Raw genomic sequence first — 21,492 nt, forward strand, 5'->3', positions numbered from 1 at the left:
GATGGTTGTTAGGTGAAATCTCAGGGCTGATTTGATTAGCATTTCCCTGATGACCAAAGACATGATGGGAATTACATTGAATCTCTACATTGCTCTTGGTAGGATGGCCATTTTCACTGTTAATCCTACAAATCCATGAGAATGGGAGATCTTTCCATCTTCTGATATCTTCCTCAGTTTCTTTCTTCAGAGACTTGAAGTTTTTCTCAAACCAGTCTTTCACATGCTTGATTAGGGTCACACAAGCTATTTCATGATATTAGTGGCTATTTTAAAGGGTGTTTCCCTCTTAATTTCTATCTCAGCCCTTTGGAATTTCCTATATGGGTGGGCTACTGATTTTTTTTGAGTTAATTTTGTATACAGCCACATTGCTGAAAGTGTTATCAGCTGAAGTTGCTCTCTAGTTGAATATTTGCTGTCACTCATGTATACTGCTATATCATCTGCAAAAAGCGATACTTTGATTTCTTTCTTTCTGATTTGTATCCTAATGATCTCCTTTAGTTGTCTTATTGCTCTAGCTTTGACTTCAAGTACTCTGTTGTAGAGATATGGAGGGAGTGGGCAGCCTTGCCTTGTCCCTGTGTTCAGTAGGATTGATTTATATTCCTCTCCATTTAGTTTGATATCAACTATAGGTATGCTGTATATTGTCTTTAATATGTTTAGGTATGTGCATCAAATCCCTGATTTCTACAAGACTTTAAACATGAATGGTTGTTGGATTTTTTCAAATTAATCATTTATTTATTTATTTATCTATTTATTTATTTGCATCTGAGGAAAATTATACTAAAGTCTGTACAACTAAAGAAGCTGAGAAAAATAAATGGACATAGGAAGAGGGAGAAAACAGTCAACAGGACAAGAGCTTACGACAGAGGCCCATTGAAATGCTTTACATAGCAAGGTATTGAAGGAGATGCTGAGAGTCATGGTCCAAATCCAGGAAGAGTGCATGGAATCTTTTGAAATAAAGGGGGAGAGTGGAAGTCTTAGAGGGTACAGGAGCTTCATGAGGAGAACAACAGTTCACAAAATTCTGGCCAGATACCTATTTTCTCAGACTGATATGCCAACCAAGGGCCATGCATGGAGATACCCTAGAACACCCATAACCTGTGCACAGCTATAGCCCATGGCAAGTCAGTATCCAAGTGAGTGTCCTTGTAATAGAAACAAGGACTGTCTCTGACATGAACTCAGAGACTGGCTCTTTGGTCACCTCCCCCTGAAGGAGGATCAGCCTTACCAGGCCACAGAGGGAAACAATGCTGCCACTCCTGATGAGACCTGATAGGCTAGGTTCAGATGGAAGGGGAAGAGGACCTCCCCTATGAGAAGACTAGGGAAGTTTCCTAGTCTTTGGAAGGGAGGGGCCTACAGCTGGGATTCAAAGTGAATAAACTAATTCATAAAAACATACATAAATTTTTTAAAAGTAAAAAAAATGAACAGATAAATATTATTTTCTTCTTTGTTTTTATTGACTTATATATATTGATATTTAATATCATATATTTCATATATCCATATATATTTTTTTATGTATATAACATTGGATTTCATGAAACTCACCTTGTAAAGCAGGGTAACCTTGAACTTCCAAGGTCCTATCGGCCTCTTCCTTCCAAGTGTTGATATTAAGAATCTCTAAGAGTTTTAATATATATGAACTCTCTGAACTGAACTGCAAAGTAATTTTTAACAATGATAGGAGTAGAAGCATATGCTCACACATGTTAGCCAAGTGCTGTACCACTATCCTAGACATTTTAAATAAATATACTTAAATAAATGCAACATAAATATCCAGGCAAGCCAAACCTGGTAAAAAATAGATTCCCTGAATTTGTAGCTTTCCTTCTTCTTGGATACAACAATTTTTTAAATTTATTTTCATGATCCTATGTCGGCTAAACCAAATCAGTTAACGACTTCTTTCAGTTAAGCACCAGTATTTCTTTACAATGACTATGATGATTATGCTCCTTTAAGTCTACATAATAACAAACTTGCAAATAGTGATGTTCTTATCTAATGAGAGTTCAAAAGTGACTTAACAAGTTTAGCAAGAAGTGGACCTTACAGCATTCTTGTTTTTCTTTGCCTCCAAAGTTCTTGTAGAGAAGTAAATATTCACAAAAATTAAAGATTATTGAAAGAAGTAAATAAAAGAGTCTGAGAAGACAGGTGATTCATGTTTACTAAAATATAGCTGAGTTAGGTTTTTCAATAAAAGTTTTTGTCATGAACAAAGATCATTTAGTGCATTACAGTGATACTTCTTATCCAACTCGATCTTCTGTATAGGTTCTTAGTTTGACAGATAATATAATTTAAAAAAAATGTACTAATCATTGAACTGGAAAGCTTCATTTTAAATATGGAGAAGAAACATAATTCAAACATGCTGAATATATCAACAATTGATGAGGAAAGCAATTTGCAAGAGAAGAAAGAATAAAAACTATAATTTCTGAGCTAGAAAAAAAAAAAAAACTTGTAAACTCAACAGTGAAATGAAATAATTCCATTGAGTGAGCCAGGCCAAAAAACAAAACAAAACAAAACAAATCAAAACAAATCAAAACAAAGCAAAATAAAAAGTCCCATATGTCTGAATCAGCAAGATTTAGGATTATGGCCTTTGTAAAGAAAGGAGATGATAGGGATAAAAGAAAAAGGTGTTATAAAAGCCAAACTGTTTAGTCATGAGTATTTAGGCAACTGCCTCAGACAAGGTGGTTTGGGGTCTATACTTATATTCAGTTAAGTAAAGAGATTCTTTATTTATGCCTTAAAGTTGCATTTTTATTTATTTGTGTATCAGGGTATGATTATGTATACCACAAATGTGTAGATACTCAATGATGCTGATGGGTATATGTCTCCCTGGAATTGGTAATACAGACAGCAGTAAGCTGCCAGTGTGTGAAGTTGGGAACTGAACACAAGTGCTCTATACAACATTAAATGCAATTAACCGCTGAGCTCTATGTCCAGCCTCATTTCTATCAGTGACTTATCATGTCACAAAAAACATTTTTTTACAATAAATTCATTATTATTATTATTATTATTATTATCATTATTATTATTTAATACAATTTATTCAATCTGTAAACCAGCTGTGGTCCATTCCCTCATCTCTCCCCAAACACACCTTCCCTCACTCTTCTCCTTTTATGCCCTTCCTCTAGTCCACTGATAAGGGAGTTTCTCCTCCCCTTCAATCTGACCTTACCCTATCAGGTCTCTTCAGGGCTGGTGCATTGTCTCCCTCTGTGGCCTTGCAAAGCTGCATCATGCAGGGGGATGTGTTCAAAGAGTATGCCACTGAGTTCATGCCATAGAAGGAGCTATGCGCTGACTTCCTGAAATATCTTTCTTCATCCTCAAACAGAAATTTATATATATATATATATATATATATATATATATATATACATACATATAATATTAAGGAAATAGAAGCTGTCATCCAAAATCTCCCCTGCAATAAAAAGGCCAGGGCCAGATGGTTTCAGGGCAGAATTCTTGCAGACATTCAAAGAAGTGCTAACACCAGTACTCTTAAAACTATTCCACAAAATAGAAACAGAAGGAAAACTACCCAACTCATTCAATGAAGCCACAGTCACCTTGGTACCTAAACTTCACAAAGACCCAACAAAGAAAGAAAATTTCAGGCCAATCTTCCTCATGAACATTGATGCAAAAGCACTCAACAAAATACTTGCAAACCGATTCCAAGAACACATCAAAGATACCATCCACTAGGACCAAGTAGGTTTCATCCCAGGTATGCAGGGGTGGTTCAATATACGGAAATCCATCAATGTGATCCACCACATAAAAAACCTGAGGAGAAAAACCACTTGACCGTCTCCTTAGATGCTGAAAAGCCATTTGACAAAATCCAGCATCCATTTATGTTTAACGTCTTGGAGAGATCAGGGATACAAGGCATGTACCTGAATATAGTAAAGGCAATTACTATACAGCAAGCCTATAGCCAATATCAAACTCAATGGAGAAAAACTTAAATCAATCCCACTGAAATCAGGGACAAGTCAAGGCTTCCCATTCTCTCCATATCTCTTCAATATTGTTCTGGAAGTCCTTGCTAGAACAATGAGGCAATTGAAGGAGATCAAGGGGATTCAAATTAGAAAGGAAGATGTCAAACTATCACTATTTGCAGATGATATGATAGAATATCTGACTAACCACAAAAATTCCAGTAAGGATCTCCTACAGCTGATTGTGTTGTCTTGTTTAAAAAATAAAATAAAATAAAATAAAATAAAATAAAATAAAATAAAACATTATCTTACTGGCTTTGTCTTATGTTGTTAAAACCCTTGCACTCAGTGAAAAAGATTTTTAACTATTTCAAAATTCTACTAGGGAGCTGCAGAAATGGCATAGCACAGTGGTAGAGCCTATTGTGTGTCTAAGCATGAAATTCAAGTTAAGTTTCTATTCCCCTGCACAACACAGTTTATAATAGCAAATAAGTGAATGAATGAATAAATAAGCTCTATATCAGAGCTCCTTAGTACAGGATTTACGTTAGAGACTTCGTTTCCTGTATTTTTTCTTTTTTTTATTATTTTTCATGAATATAGGAAATACTTAAAGGATGACTTGGAAAAAAATAATACTTATTTGCAATACCATTATACATCCTAGAATTTTATAACATGTTAGTGTTACAATCTCCATTTACTTGTTTTAATATATTTTGTTTTATTTTAATTTTAAAATTACTTTATAATTAATTGCAGTTTACTCCCTTTGTATCCCAGCTATATACCCCTGCCACATCCCTTCCCAATCCCAGCTTTCCTCCATCCCTCCTCTTCTCCCATGCCCCTCCCTAGGTCCACTGATAGGGGAGGTCTTCCTCCCTTTCCATCTGATCCTAGCCTATCATGTCTCATCAAAACAGGATACATTTTCTTCCTTTGTGACCTGAGCTGTCCATGGGCTACATCCCTGCTTGGATTCTAAGTTATCTCCAAGCAAATTTCTTGGTTGGAACATTCATCTAAGAATAGACCCCTTTGCACAGATTTTTTTTGTTTCTGTTGCTCTCCTTGAGGAGCTCCTGTCCCCTCTAGGTCTTTCTATCTCCTCCTTGTTTTATAAGCTACCCTCCACTGTACCCGAATTATGTCTGTGAGTCTCAGCATCAGCTCTGATACCCTGCTGGGTAGAATCTATCCGTGGCTCTCTGTTGTAAGACTCCTGTGCTCTTCCCTGTTGGCTCTTCCCAATTGGCTGTTCACTCTTCCAAATTGGCTATCTGAGTGAGGCTTGATCATCTAACTCAGGGTCCTCCTTCATGCTTAGCTACCTTTGATATACCTATTATGTATGTTTATCCTATATTTTATGTCTACCGTCCACTAAGAACTAAGTTATATATCAAGTATATCTTTCTTCTTTGGGGATAACTCACTCAGGATGATCTTACACCTGTCAGTATGGCTCAGATCAAAAAGTCCAGTGACAAAATATGCTGGAGTGAACATAAAGAAAAGGGAGAACTCCTTCATTGCTAGTGGGAATGGAAAATGTACATGCACTTTGGAAATCAGTCTTGATCTTTCTCAGACAATTAGGAATAGTGCCTCCGCAAGATCCAGCCATTCTACTCATTGACATATATCCAAAAGATATTCAAACACACAACAAGGACTTTTGTTCTACTATGTCCCTAGCAACTTTCTTCGTAATTTTCACAATCTGATAACAACCCAGATGTCCATAAACTAAGAAATGGATGCAGAAATTGTGGAACATTTACACAATGGAATACTATTCTTTAATTAAGAACCATTAAATCATGAAATTTTCAGTCAAGGAAAGAAAGGAAAAAATATGAAATTTGAAAAGAAAAATGGGAGCTATAAGATAAATCATGAAGACAGACTCATTAAATAAAGCCCGATTTCTCAATGGAGGTTCTAGAAAAAAGAGGGCCTGACACATATTCTCCAAATGATGAGAGAAAATTTTTCAGCCAAACTATGAACCACATTAGTTGGAGAAACCAAATTTGAGCAGGATCTATCTACAACAATTTCAGCTCTCCATATGGCACTAGAAAGAAAATTACAACTTAAAGATGTTTACCACACTCAATAAAAATAAAACGTATAAATATTTAATCTCTTGACCCGAACTTTGTGCGAGGTTCAAGGAATCCTATGAAAGAAGTCCTGTCTATCAATGCAGATGCTGAGATTTATGGCCAACTGTTGGGCACACAGCAGGGAATCTTAGGAAAGAAGTGGTAAACAGTAAGATCTGGAGAGGACAGGAACTCTACAAGGAGAGCAACAGAACCAAAAAATCTGAGCACAGGGGTCTTTCCTGAGACTGATACTCCCAAACAAGGACCATGCATAGAGATAACATAAGACCCCTGCAGAGATGTAACCCATCTCAGTGCAGGGTTCCATAGTAATAGGTACAGAGAGCGTCTCTGACATGAACTGTTTAGCCTGCTCTTTCATTAACCCAAGGCCCCCGGAAGGGTGACACAGCATTACCAGGCAATAGAAGAAGACAATGGAGCTACTCCTGATGTGGCCTAACTGACTAGGAAAAGAAGGAAGGAAAATAAGTCCTCCCCTATCAGTGGACTTGGGGAGTGGCATTTGTGCAGAGGGGAGAGGAAGGGAGAAATTGGGACTGGAGGACAGAGGCAACCACAGGGTGATACAAAGTGAATAAAGTATAATTAACAAAGAATAAAAAAAAAAAAAAAAAAGCAGGATGCATCATTCTGTGATATCCAAGAACAAGATCTGAAAGTCAAAAATAAACTTTACCTCGGGATAAAAGAAAGAAAAAGCATGTTCAAAGCAAATGGAGACAAAAACCAAGCAGGTGAAACAGTTTTAATATCTGACAAAAAACAAAACAAAATAGACTAAAAACGAATCAGAAGAGACAGGGAACACTACATAGTCATCAAAGTTGAAAAAAAAAAAAAATCTGCCAAGAAGCTATTGCTGTTTTAAGCATTCATCTACCAAGCACAAAAGTAACTGTCTTCATAAAAGAAATACTATTACAGATAGAAAAGTATATTGACCTGCACACAGTGGTAGTGGGAGGCTTCAGGACCTCACTCTCAGTAATTTACAAGTAATCCAGACAAAAACTAACCCGATAAAAGCTGTAGCTAAAAGATTTCACATGTACATAAGCTTAGCAGACTTTTAGAGAAGATTTAACCCAAACTCAGAATATACTTTCTTTTCAATAACTCATAGATTTTCTTCCAAAATTGACCAAATTCTTGAAAATAAAGCAAGTCTCAACAATAAGGAAAAATTTTAAATCATACCCTATACCCTACATTACCACCATAGATTAAGTATTGTTTTGTTTTTATCCATTCCTGTGTTTCTTATTATGTTTATGTTGTTGTTTTCTTATACTGTTAACTGATTACTTATGAGAGACAGAAAGGAAGTGTTTGCATGTGTGGGTTTAAGTGGTCAGGAACATCTTAGGGAAGTTGTAAAAGGAGAAACTACGATCAGAATATATTATATAATAACTCTATTTTCTTTTTTTTTAAAAGTGAGGAATTGAACATAATTTATGACCCAGGGATTTTGCAGAAGTAACCATACAGTAAAGAAGGAAAGCAATAAACACTAGAACTAGTTTAAGCAAATGCATTGCCTAAGAGACTTTTCAAGCTCTAAACTAGTCAGTTAATCTGTACTGTAAACATCACAATAATACTTAAGTACAATTTCTCAACTATTGTACCAATGTTCTTGATACATACACAAAACATTTAAAAGGAGAAACTACGATCAGAATATATTATATAATAACTCTATTTTCTTTTTTTTAAAAAGTGAGGAATTGAACATAATTTATGACCCAGGGATTTTGCAGAAGTAACCATACAGTAAAGAAGGAAAGCAATAAACACTAGAACTAGTTTAAGCAAATGCATTGCCTAAGAGACTTTTCAAGCTCTAAACTAGTCAGTTAATCTGTACTGTAAACATCACAATAATACTTAAGTACAATTTCTCAACTATTGTACCAATGTTCTTGATACATACACAAAACATTTAAATTTAACCATGCTGCTTAATCAATATTATAAAATAATTATAATACCATTATACAATTAAAGGATTTATTGATCATTTATACCAAATAAATATATAGCTTTTAACTTGAAAGGATGAAGACTCTAAAGAAGAATGTCTAATTACCAAGTTTTAGATAACAAATCAGAGTACATATTGTCATAGGAGGATTTAGTGCTAATACTCTACTAACTTATTAAATAGACAAATATTCTAAAGTTGATTATGTTTTATTTCAAAAATTTACAAGGGAAAAAATAAGTATTTCAATACTTTACATGTAATCATAATATTAAAATAACACAATAAGTGTAATAGTAAATGTAGGTTAAAAGTTGAAAAAGGTTTACAATAAAATACTATACAATGTATCAATTTTCCTACTTCCCCTGTTGTTTTGAAAATCTCTCTCAACTCAGTAAGTGGTTTTTCTCTTGACCCTCATCTTTCCCAATACTCAGGCTATGTGTTGAGGAGTATTGAAACTCTCTGTTCCTACCTTCTCCTGAGTGACACTTGGGTGCACTCTTGCCTGAATATTTATATTTAGATTTCTTCATGCTTGATCCAGGAAGATTCCCGAAACTTGGATGAGACCTGTCTCATGGAACCAGCTATTGCCTGGACACTGAGAACATGGTCTTGGATCCTTTGTTTGTTGATGATCTCCTTTGAAAGCGATATTGAGACTGAGCCAGGGATTGTGAGTGGCCTGGAGAAGATCTGGTATGATCTATGGTTTGATACCAGTGGTGGGACAAGAATGCTTGTGTCACCTTGACGACGGAATTTATGATTGTCTTCCTCATAATGTTTTTGGCCTCCCTTGCTACAGTCAGTTTGAGAGTACTGTGGATCCATTTTGTAAACCACCTGTAACTTTAGTTTATATCCGTCTAGTAAAAACCCATGTAGCAGACACATGGCATCCTTGGCATCATGTTTGTTGTGGAAATAGATTAAGGAAACCAATATGGACTTTTAGTCAATGGATTTGGGGGATGTTTACATCACTATCAGGCCCATCATGCTCAAAGATATGCCTCAGGGTGCAGCATGAATTGTGGTTTGCCAGATTTTCAACCTTGAGGGAGATCATTCTCTCCACAAAGGGAAGAGGATGACTGTTACTCATGGTCTTTGATACCTCCATTTAGAATACTCTGAAGTGAGCAGATTTAAAGCTCCAAGAGAGATGAAATATCTGCAACCTTTTTCTTCCAATCGTTTGACTACAATTCCTTTCACTTGTATTTGCACAGATATTCTAGAATATTTCACAACAGCATCACCCATCAATAGACCTAAAACCATTTGAGAAATAGAGCAATATGAATGGAACGAGTTATAAACAAGTGACATAATCAAAACAATTCTTTTCACTTTTGCAGTAGAAATCCAGATGTGCTATATCAATAAAAGATTAGAATGTTTATTTATAACATAATCATTACCTTTTATTTTTCTAACATGAAATGATATTAAAATGATAGTAAAGTGTTTATTCCCTTCATTTACTAATATATATATATATATATATATATATATATATATATATATATATATAAAGGGATAATGAATTAGAAAAATGATTTTCGCCAGATTCGCGAGGTGGCTGCACCATCCTCCCAAGGCGCGAATCTGCCAGAGGCCATACTAGCTTGGCTGGATCACAATCACTGACAGTATGGCCTGCCCAATCCCACAGTGACAGAGAATAGGCTATATAATCACCAAAACCAGGCAGAAATGTCATACAACCTGGACATACCAGGCGCTGGGCCTCCCAAGCTTGGAGAGCACAGTGAAGAGACCCCAGGACTTCCTAGAAAGCATCCAGACTAGTGATCCAGTCTCCAGTTACAGCAGGACTTGGTGGTGGAGCAGCACTGAGCTGGTGGGGCACAACAACCCTCCAGTTTAAGACTAACCAGGGCCAAACCAGAGAACAGAGAGCCTGGTTACACCATCCCTGCTGATGTGACCACCCTGAAATCTCCAGCTGCAGCAAGACCTCAGAACCTAGCAGTGACAGCAGCACAGATCTTTCGGAGCACATCAAAGAAGAAGGGCCAAACTAGAGAGCAGAGAGCCCCGGATACCACGATCTCTGCCAAGTGACCTGCCTGTAAGTGAGTGCACCCTTGAGAATCTGCAGTTCCCCAGATCCTGGGACCTTCTGAAACAGAAGCCAGGCATCGAACCCCCTCCCACACACATACCCACTTTGGGAAACAGAGGAGCACTAGGGACATTGAAGTTCCTGCCCTGTGGGTCTAACTGAAAAGTTAAGGCAGTTAATGCCAGAAATTGCACTGCGATTATCAGTAGCGCCTGCGAAATATACAGTGCAGAGCCCCTCCCACACACTCAAGGGTTCAACATTAGCCATCACTCTGTCCCTCGAGACACACGTCCATGCACACTTACACACACACACACACACACACACACACAGACACGCTTGCATTTGCCCAGTTTTTGCCTGCGTACTTTCCTCCCACAGGTACAGCTATTCCTCAGCACACGCTGAGAGTTCTCTGCTTCCTTAAGAACTCTCCAGATGCCAGAGAGAGACAGCACCAGTCTGATCTGCAGAATCCAAAAACAAACAGGGAAGGTTTCAGATAAGCAAATGGCCAGGGGTAGGCAAAAGAACACTTCCAACATAAATCAGGACATCATGACTTCACCAGCAAACCCCAAAATCGATGGATACTCCAATTCAGCAGAAGCACAGGAAAATGATTTTAAAGCCATGCTTGCCCAATTATTTGAAGCTCATAAGGAGGAAATGAACAAGTCTTTCAAAGATTTGGCCAGTCAATTGGAGGCAAAGAAAGAAGAAATAGAAAATATCCTTAAAGAAACACAGGAAAACATAGCCAAACAAATAGATACACAAGTAGAGGAAAAATTAGTGGCATATAAGAAGGAAATGAAAAAAGAAATAGAGGCCATCGTAGAGAGACAGGAATCTAAATTCAAACACATGAAAGAAATGGGGCAAGGCATGAAAACAGAATTAGAATCAATAAAGAAAACACAAAATGAGAAAACCCTTGAGCTGGAGAACTTGGAGAAAAGATCAGGAACCACAAAAGTAAGCATCACCAACAGAATACAAGAGATGGAAGACAGAATCTCTGGAGCTGAAGACACACTTGCAGAAATGGATACTTCTCTCAAAGAAAAAGTAAAATCAGAAAAGTTCCAATCACAAAATATCAAAGAAATCAAGGATGCTATGAAAAGACAAAATCTAAGAATAATAGGAATTCATGAAAAAGAAGACTCCAGGCTCCAAGGTCCAGAAAATATTTTCAAGAAAATCATAGAAGAAAATTTTCCCAACTTAAAGAAAGAGATGTCCATAAATATACAAGAGGCCTACAGAACTCCAAAGAGACTAGACCAGAAAAGAAACACATCACGTCACATCATAGTCAAAACACTAAATCTACAGAACAAAGAAAAGATATTAAAAGCAGCAATGGAAAATGGCAAAGTAACATATGAAGGTAGACGTATCAGAATCTCACTGGACTTCTCATCAGAAACTATGAAAGCAAGAAGGGCCTGGGCAAGTATCATGGAGACTCTAAGAGATCACATATGTCAACCCTGCAAAGCTTTCAACCAACATAGATGGAGAAAACAAAATATTCCATGACAAAACTAAATTTACACAATACTTACACTGCAAACCATCCCTACAGAAGATACTAGAAGGAAAACTCCAATCCAATGAAAACAAATTCACCCAAGAAAACAGGGCATACAGATAATATCCCAACAAAAATGAAAAGAAAACAAGCAATGAAACAGTGTTAGATCATCGACTCCATTACAAAAGAAACTAACATGCATTGGTCACTATTATCTATCAATATCAATGGACTCAACTCGCCAATAAAAAGACAAAGGCTAACAGAATGGTTATGGAAACAGGATCCAACATTCTGTTGCATCCAAGAAACACACCTATGCAACAAAGACAAACACTAACTCAGAGTAAAGGGCTGGAAAACTGTTTTTCAAGCAAATGGTTCCAGAAAACAAGCTGCAGTAGCCATCCTAATATCTAGTAAAATAGAATTTCAACCCAAGTTAATAAAAAAAGATAAGGAGGGCCACTATATTCTCATCAAAGAAAAAATCCACCAAGAGGATATCACAAACTTGAATATCTATGCCCCAAACACAAGAGCACCGATATTCGTAAATGAAACATTATTAAAGCTTAAATCATACATTGATCCTAATAACTTAGTAGTGGGAGACTTCAACACTCTACTCTCACCAAGGGACAGATCAACTAGACAGACACCAAATAGGGAAATAAAAGCACTGACAGAATCCCTAAATCAAATGGACCTAATAGACGTCTACAGATCGTTTCACCCAAACTCAAAAGAGTACACCTTCTTTTCAGCACCACATGGAACCTTTTCCAAAATAGACCATTTAGTGCGTCACAAAGCAAGCCTCAACAGATACAAAAGAATTGAAGTAATCCCTTGTATACTATCTGACCACCATGGACTAAAGCTAGACATCAACAACAACAGAAACAACAAAAAGCCAACACGCACATGAAAACTGAACAACTTACTACTCAATGACAGCTGGGTTAAGGAAGAAATAAAGAAAGAAATTAAAGACTTCCTAGAATTCAATGAAAAGGAAGGCACAACATACCCAAATTTATGGGACACAGTGAAAGCAGTGCTCAGAGGAAAATTTATAGCACTAAGTGCCTGCAAGAAGAAATTCGTAACATCACATACAAACAACTTAATGGCCCAACTGAAAAACATAGAAAAAAAAAGAAGCAGATACACCCAAGAGGAGCAGACGGCTGGAAATAATCAAACTAAGGGCTGAAATCAATCAATTAGAAACAAATAAAACTATCCAAAGAATCAATGAAACAAAAAGCTGGTTCTTTGAGAAAATCAACAAAATAGACAAACCCTTAGCCAAACTAACTAAAACGCAGAGAGAAACTATCCAGATCAGCAAAATCAGAAATGAAAATGGGGAACATAACCACAGACAATGAGGAAATGCAAACAATTATTAGGTCATGCTACAAAAGCCTATGTGCCACAAAATTTGAAAATCTAAATGAAATGGATAATTTTCTTGAAAGATTGCATCTACCAAAACTAAGTCAAGATCAGGTAGAAAGACTGAATAGCCCTATATCTCCCAAGGAAATCGAAGCAGTCATTAACAGTGTCCCCTCCAAAAAAAGCCCTGGACCAGATGGCTTTAGCGCAGAATTCTACAAGACCTTCAAAGAAGTGCTAACTCCAATTCTCCTCAAGCTATTCCACAAAATAGAAACAGAAGGAACACTACCAAAGTCATTCTATGAATCCACAGTCACCTTGATACCTAAACTACACAAAGACCCAACAAAAAAAGAGATCTTCAGGCCTATCTCTCTTATGAACATTGACGCAAAAATACTCAGTAAAATACTTGCAAACCGAATCCAAGACCATATCAAATATATCATCCACCATGACCAAGTAGACTTCAACCCAGGCATGCAAGGCTGGTTCAACATATGGAAATCCATCAATGTAATCTACTACATAAACAAACTGAAGGAGAAAAACCACATGATCATCTCTTTAGATGGAGAAAAAGCATTTGACAAAATCCAACATCCATTCATGTTTAAAATCTTGGAGAGATCAGGGATACATGGCACATACCTAAAGATAGTAAAGGCAATATACAGCAAGCCTATAGCTAACATCAAACTCAATGGAGAGAAACTTAAATCAATCCCACTGAAATCAGGGACAAGACAAGACTGACCATTGTCCCCATATCTCTTCAACATAGTACTTGAAGTCCAGGCCAGAGCAATAAGACAACTAAAGGAGGTCAAGGGAATACAAATCGGGAAGGAAGAGGTCAAAGTGTCACTATTTGCAGATGATATGATAGTATACATGGGTGACCCCAAAAATTCAACCAGAGAACTCCTTCAGCTGATAAGCACCTTCAGCAAAGTGGCAGGATACAAAATCAACTAAAAAAAATCAGAAGCCCTCCTATATACCAAAGACAAAAAGGCTGAGAAAGAAATTAGGGAAACAACACCTTTCACAATAGCCACTAATAACATAAAGTACCTTGGTGTGACTCTAACCAAGCAAGTGAAAGACCTGTTTGAGAAAAACTTCAAGTGTCTGAAGAAAGAAATCAAAGAAGATATCAGAAGATGGAAAGATCTCCCGTGCTCATGGATTGGTAGGATTAACATTGTGAAAATGGCCATCCTGCCAAAAGCAATCTACAGATTCAATGCAATTCCCATCAAAATACCAACTCGATTCTTTACAGACCTTGAAAAATAGATTCTCAGCTTCATATGGAAAAACAAAAAACCCAGAATCTCCAAAACAATCCTGTACAACAACAGATCATCTGGAGGTATCTCCATCCCTGAACTCAAGCTGTACTACAGGGCAACAGTAATAAAAACTGCATGATATTGGCATAGAAACAGAAAGGAGGATCAATGGAACCGCATAGAAGACCCAGAAATAAACCCACCCAACTATGAATACTTGATATTTGACGAAGAAGCCTAATCCATTCAATGAAAAACGACAACATCGTCAACAAATGGTGCTGGACCAACTGGATGTCTTAATGCAGAAAAATGAAAATAGATCCATATCTATCACCCTGCACAAAACTAAAGTCAAAGTGGATCAAGGACCTCAACATAAAACCAGATACCCTAAATCAATTGGAAAAAAAAGTGGGAAACAGCCTAGAACTCATAGGCACAGGAGACAACTTCCTGAACATAACACCAACAGCACAGGCTCTAAGAGCAACAATCAATAAATGGGACCTTGTGAAACTGAAAATTTTCTGTAAAGCAAAGGACACCGTCATCAAAACAAAACGACTGCCTACAGATTGGGAAAGAATCTTCACTAACCCTTTATCTGACAGAGGACTAATATCCAGTATATACAAAGAAATAAAGAAGCTGAAAAGCAGTAATCCAAGTAATTACATTAAAAGATGGGGATCAGTGCTAAACATAGAATTCTCGACAGAGGAATATCTAATGGCAGAAAAACACTTAAAGAAATGCTCATCCTCATTATCCATCAGGGAAATGGAAATCAAAACGACACTGAGATATAACCTTACACCCATCAGAATGGCCAAGATGAAAAACTCAAGCGATAACACATGCTGGAGAGGTTGTGGAGAAAGGGGAACCCTTCTCCACTGCTGGTGGGAATGTAAACTGGTACAACCACTCTGGAAAGCTATCTGGCGCTTTCTAAGACAATTAGGATTAGTGCTTCCTCAAGACCCAGCTATACTACTCCTAGGTATATACCCAAAGTTCGTTCAAGAACACAAAAGGGATACTTGCTCAAATATGTTTATAGCAGCTTTATTTGTAATAGCCAGAACCTTGAAACAACACAGATGTCCATCAACGGAGGAATGGGTACAGAAATTGTGGTATTTTTACACAATAGAATACTACTCAGCAATCAAAAAGGAGGAAATCATGAAATTTGCAGGCAAATGGTGGGATCTAGAAAAGATCATTCTGAATGAAATATCCCAGAAGGAGAAAGACAAACATGGGATATACTCAATTATATAGACCTATAAGATAAGATAAACATAATGAAATCTATACACCTAAAAAAATAATCAATTGAGCAGACATGGGGCAAGATGATCAATCCTCGTTTAGAAAGACAGATGGTAAGTGCATTGAACGTATGACAGAAGTCTACTGAGCGCATCTGAAAGACTCTAACTAGCAGTGTTTTCAAAGCAAAGACTCATGACCAAACCTTTGGCAGAGTACAGGGAATCATAAGAAAGAAGGGGAGGTAGTCTGATGGGGAAAGGATAGGAGCTCCACAAGGACCAAATATATCTGGGCACAGGGTCTTTTCTGAGACTGACATTCAACCAAGGACCATGTATGGATATAAACTAGAACCTCCACTCAGATGTAGCCTGTGGGAGTTCAGTAACCAATTGGTTTCCCAAAGTGAGGGGAACAGGGACTATTTCTAACAGGAACTCAATGACTGGCTCTTTGGCCTCCCCACCCCCGAAGGGAGGAGCAGTCCTGTTAGGCCACAGAGGAGGGCTTTGCAGCCAGTCCTCAGGATACCTGATAAAACAGGATCAGATGAATGAGGAGGACGTCCACCCCCTATCAATGGACTTGGAAAGGGGCACGGTGGAGATGAGGGAGGGAGGGAAGGACTGGGAGGGACTGAGGGATTGGGACATGGCTGGGATACAGATTCAATTAAATTTAACTGATAAAAAGAAACACTATTAAACCTTAAATTACACATAAAAAAAAGAAAAATAATTTTCTAGAAAAGAACTTTGACTAATTTGGGCAAACACTATTATTTTACTAATTTTAAGATAAAAATATTCAGTTCTTTATTCCACTTGGACTTGAGTTTCATGCACGGTGATAAATATTGATGCATTTGCATTTTTTCATAGGTAGAAATCCAGTAAGACCTGCACCATTTGTTGAAAATGCTGTCTTTATACATTGTTTGGTTTTGGCTTCTTTGACAAAAATCAAAAAAGCATAGGTGTGTGAGTTTATTTCTGGGTATTCTATTCACTTTCATTGATCCACCATAGTGTTTCCATGCCAGTATCATGCAGTTTTTATAACTATTTCTCTGTAGTCCTGTTTTAGCACAGGGATGGAGATATCTTCTGATGATCTGTTGCTGTACAGGATTGTCTTAGCAAATCTGAGTGTCTTTGTTGTCCATATTAAATTGACAATTGTTCTTTCAAGGTCTGTAAACAATTGTATTGGTGTTTTTCATTTCATCAATTACAATTTATTCACCTTGTATCACCTCTATAGCTCTGTCTCTCCTCCCCTCCCAATCCCACTCTCCTTCCCCCATCTCCACCCATGTCCCTCAAAGCCCACCAACAGGTTAGGTCCTCCTGTCCTTCCTTCTATTCCTAGTCTATCAGGACCTATCTGGAGTGGCTGCTTCTTCTTCCTTGTGGCCTGGTAAGGCTGCAGACCCCTCAGGGAGAGGTGATCAAAGAGCAGGCCAATCAGTTACAATCCTTGTCCCCATTACTATGGAACCAACTTGGACACTGAACTTCCATGGGCTACATTTGTTCAGGGTTCTAGGTTACCTCTATAAATGGTCTTTTGTTGGAGTATCAGTCTCAGAAAAGACCCCAGTGCCCAGAGTTTTTGCTTCTGTTCCTCTCCTTGTGAAGCTCCTTTCCCCTCCAGGTCTTACTATCTCCCCCTTTTTTCATAAAATTCCCTGCACTAGGCCCAAAGTCTGGCTCTAAATCTCAGCATCTGCTCTGATACCCTGCAGTGTAGGGCTCTTCAGAGGCCCTCTGTGGGAGGTTACTCACCTGTTCCCTGATTTCTCCCTTTTCTGATGTCCATCCTCTTTTACATTTTGAATGTGGATTGAACAACTCAGCCAGAGTGTTCTGTCTTGATTAGTTTCTTTAGGTGTAGAGATTTTAGTATGTTTATCCAATATTTTATGTCTAATACCACTTATGAGTGAGTATACACCACATGTTTCTTTCTGATACTGGGATGCCTCCCTCAGAATGATCTTTTCCAGTTCCCACCATTTACCTGCAAATTTCATGATTTCTTGTTTTTGACTGCGGAGTAATATTCCATGGTGTATATGTACCACAATTTCTGTATTCATTTCTCTACTGAGGGGCATCTGGGTTGTTTCCTGGTTCTGGCTGTTAGGAATACACCAGCTACAAACATGGTTTGGCAAATGTCCTTTTTGTATACTTGAGCATCGTCTGGATATATGTCTAGGTGTGTTATACCAGGATCTTGAAGAAAAGATACTCTTACTTTATTCATTTTGTATCACAACTCTAGCCCCCTCTCTAGAACCCTCCCAATTCTATCATTCCTCCCTGATCTCTTCTTATGCCTTTCCCCCAGTCCAAAGATAGGGGCAGTCCTCCTTCCCTTCCATCTGACCCTAGCCTATGAGGTCTCATCAGGACTGGCTGCACTGTTTTCCTCTGGAATGGTATGGCTCTTCCCATGGCTCCCCCATCAGAAGGAGATGATCAAAGAGCCAGCCACTAGTAAGGGGAACAGGGGTTGTCGCTGAGAGCCTAGTATTATAAGCAAAGGGAGAAGAAATGTTTGGATCATTTCCCTTGAGAAAGACTCATCTTATCCTAAATAAATTTAGAGAAATTTAAATGAGAATAAAAATATTATATTTTAATATTTCTCTCAGCATACAACATCGTAGACTACTATAGAAAACTTGTCAATAAATTCATTGAGGTTCATGGTAATTACATTTTTATGATGATTTACAGTATTCTTTTTTAATGCTTTAGTAATTACACTTTATTCACTTTGTATTCTCTCTGTGGTTCCTTCCCTCCTCCTGCCCCAATCCCTCCCTTCCTTCACCCACTGCATGCATGCTTCTCCTCATGTCCACTGATTGCTAGGTCTTCTTTTTCTTCCTCCTGATCCTAGTCAATTAGGTCTCATCAGGAGTGGCTGCATTGTCTTCTTCTGTGGACTGGTAATGCTGCTTATCCCTCATGGGGAGTTAATTAAAGAGCAGTCCAATCAGTTCATGTCAGATAGAGTCCCTGATCCTATTACAATGGAACCCACTTGGATTCTATAGTACTATGTGGTGATAGTTCATTGAATGTTGTGGTTTTCATAATTCATGAGGTTAAGTCATAGGAATGTTGAAGGTCATAAAAAAAATTAAACAAGGTATATAGGTTTAAATTAGTTTAAATGCTCTTAATGTTGCTAGACTCTAGAAGTGACATAAATTGCCTCTAAAAACAAATGAGTATATTGATCCTAGCCTTATATACTTGTAATAAAATCAAAAGAGACAAATTGTTAAAATAAACCCTCCACAGACAGACATAAGGCTACAATAATAAATATCTGATTATAGTGAGTCTTTTAAGATAATATTCACCCCCATTTCATACTTGGAGAAAATTGTAGTCCTGTGGATAAATTTCATAACATCAATATTCTTCAGTTTGGGAGCCTAACAGCAGTTCAGGGACACTATCCTTTGTGTTGTAGGATGTCTAACAGAATTTTTGGACTCTCAAGGCTAGTTGAATACATCACCACACTTACTCTTAATTCTGGTAACCCACAACTATTTCATGGCATCTATGTATGCCCTATTGGGGAAGATATTTGTTTCAATTAAGTTCTATTTGATTAGAGTTTTATACTTCTATTTGTTGTGAAAAGAGGTGTATGACCAATAGCTCATAAAAAAAAAACCAATGGAATTGCTACTAGATATATGAAATTGTTGAAGATAATACTCTTTATGTAAAGGTATCATCAGAATATAGCTAAATATCATCTCAACACATTTTCAACGGCTATCATTACAATAAATATACATCAAATTTCACAGATTTGCTAATGCTGGTTGCATATGTATCATTTTCTACTACAAATGCATTTATGGTCAGTTCAATAACAACACCTCATGATTTTGGACTTCACAAAAATCATTGCCTTTACTTGAAAGATAGGATGAGAGATAACAAGCTGTGTCTGGGTGCTCCTATGAATTATTTCAGTGCAGATAACATAAGAATAAACTCCAATCCAGAGATGTAAATATGGTAGTGTTTTGTTAATCATAAAATGGTTGAGAGAACATCTTTAAAAAGCTCCAAAGAACAGAAAGAGACACAGTTAAGTGAATCAAGTATCACATAGCATTGTTATGTGTTTGTCTGTGTTAATAGGTGTGGTGATAAATTACTAAGGTGACAACCTAAGAATCCAACAGCTGAGCTGAAAACTAAAGCTAAAAACATTGAGAATGCATTCACCAGAATTATATCAGAAAATTTTCTAAGTCCTACAAATTCATAATCAAGCACAACCAACTAGAATACCACACAGAAATGAATAGATAAGAACTCTAGAGTCATCTGAAAATGAAAACTCACTTTTCTAAACATTTATCAAGCAGGAAGAGAAAATCTCTGAAGGAAGGTTGTAATAAAAAATGTTTACATTTTAAAAAATCAGAGAGATATCAAACAACACAAGGATATAGATTTACTGGTGGATTTGGAAGTAGTTTTAGCAAACTGCTATGAATGACCACAGACCAAAATTAAAATGAGAACAAAATATAATTAAAATTGAAAGTTAGGTGGACACAGGATCTGATGCAAATATAACCTCAAAGGAATCTTGGAATCTACATTGGTCCCTTCAGAAGGTGTCCACACAGATTTTAGGAATTGTAACATTATCCCAAGTAAAACAAAGCCTAAGACAAATTAAATGGAAGACTCAAGATGGAAGGGCCAACCACACAGTGTCTATAAATAGCAGCTCAGCACTGGGAGGAGAGTGACCTCCCAGTCTGTACTGGTCTTACTGTGGGCTCCAAACTCCTGCAGTCTGTTTCTCAGGTGAAAGAAGAATCCATGTGAATATGCAAAGATCCAAATTCCGGCCACCAGGATCATTCCAGGAAAAATAAAATAAAATTCTAGACTCCTGCCCAAGGCCACCTGCTATGGATGCATTCCTGGAAACATCAGGTTGCAGCTCTGAACATGCAGCCTTAGGCCATCCAGCAAATCCTAACTTCAGTGAAAACATTCCTAGGACAAATCGATCTTGGTTCTGACTTTGGTTGTTCACTCTCACTGCCTGTTCAATGGAAAATTCTGGTACTGAGGGTAAGACTCCAAACTTGGGCACCCACTCTCACAGTCTTGTGAACACCTTCTGGATACAAGCTGCTCCTGGCACTTAACCAAAAAGCCCAGTTTCACTATCTTGTTGAAACCTTCCAGGATGTTGTGGCTAATGGCACTGACTCTCACCATCCTGTAGAGAGGATACCTTCTGGTATTGCTGGGGAGATATGGCCCCATTCTGCCTGCTCCACAACTGCACAACTCATCTGAGTCAGAATCAGCAAACACAGCACAGACAGATAAAACTACAGAGCAGAGCTGGCTCGGGACCCAAGTCTTATTGCCTACCATCTTGAGGAAGTCAGTACAGCAGTGGAGCAGATCTACACTCACTTTGTTTGTGTTGTCTTTTTTAGAAAATAAAATAGGGGAGGAGGGGCAAGATGGCGGCACCGGGAGGACTCTCATTCTGAGCAGCAGCAGCAGGATCAGCACAATGAGCAGTAATCAGAACTCGCAGCCATAAAACACAGTCATTGTGTTTCCCAGGTGAGAGGATACCCCACGGTGGGGGATTCAATCAGCTTTTTAC

The sequence above is a fragment of the Meriones unguiculatus genome, assembly GCF_030254825.1.
Source record: "Meriones unguiculatus strain TT.TT164.6M chromosome X unlocalized genomic scaffold, Bangor_MerUng_6.1 ChrX_unordered_Scaffold_31, whole genome shotgun sequence".
NCBI classification, from domain to species: Eukaryota; Metazoa; Chordata; class Mammalia; order Rodentia; family Muridae; genus Meriones; species Meriones unguiculatus.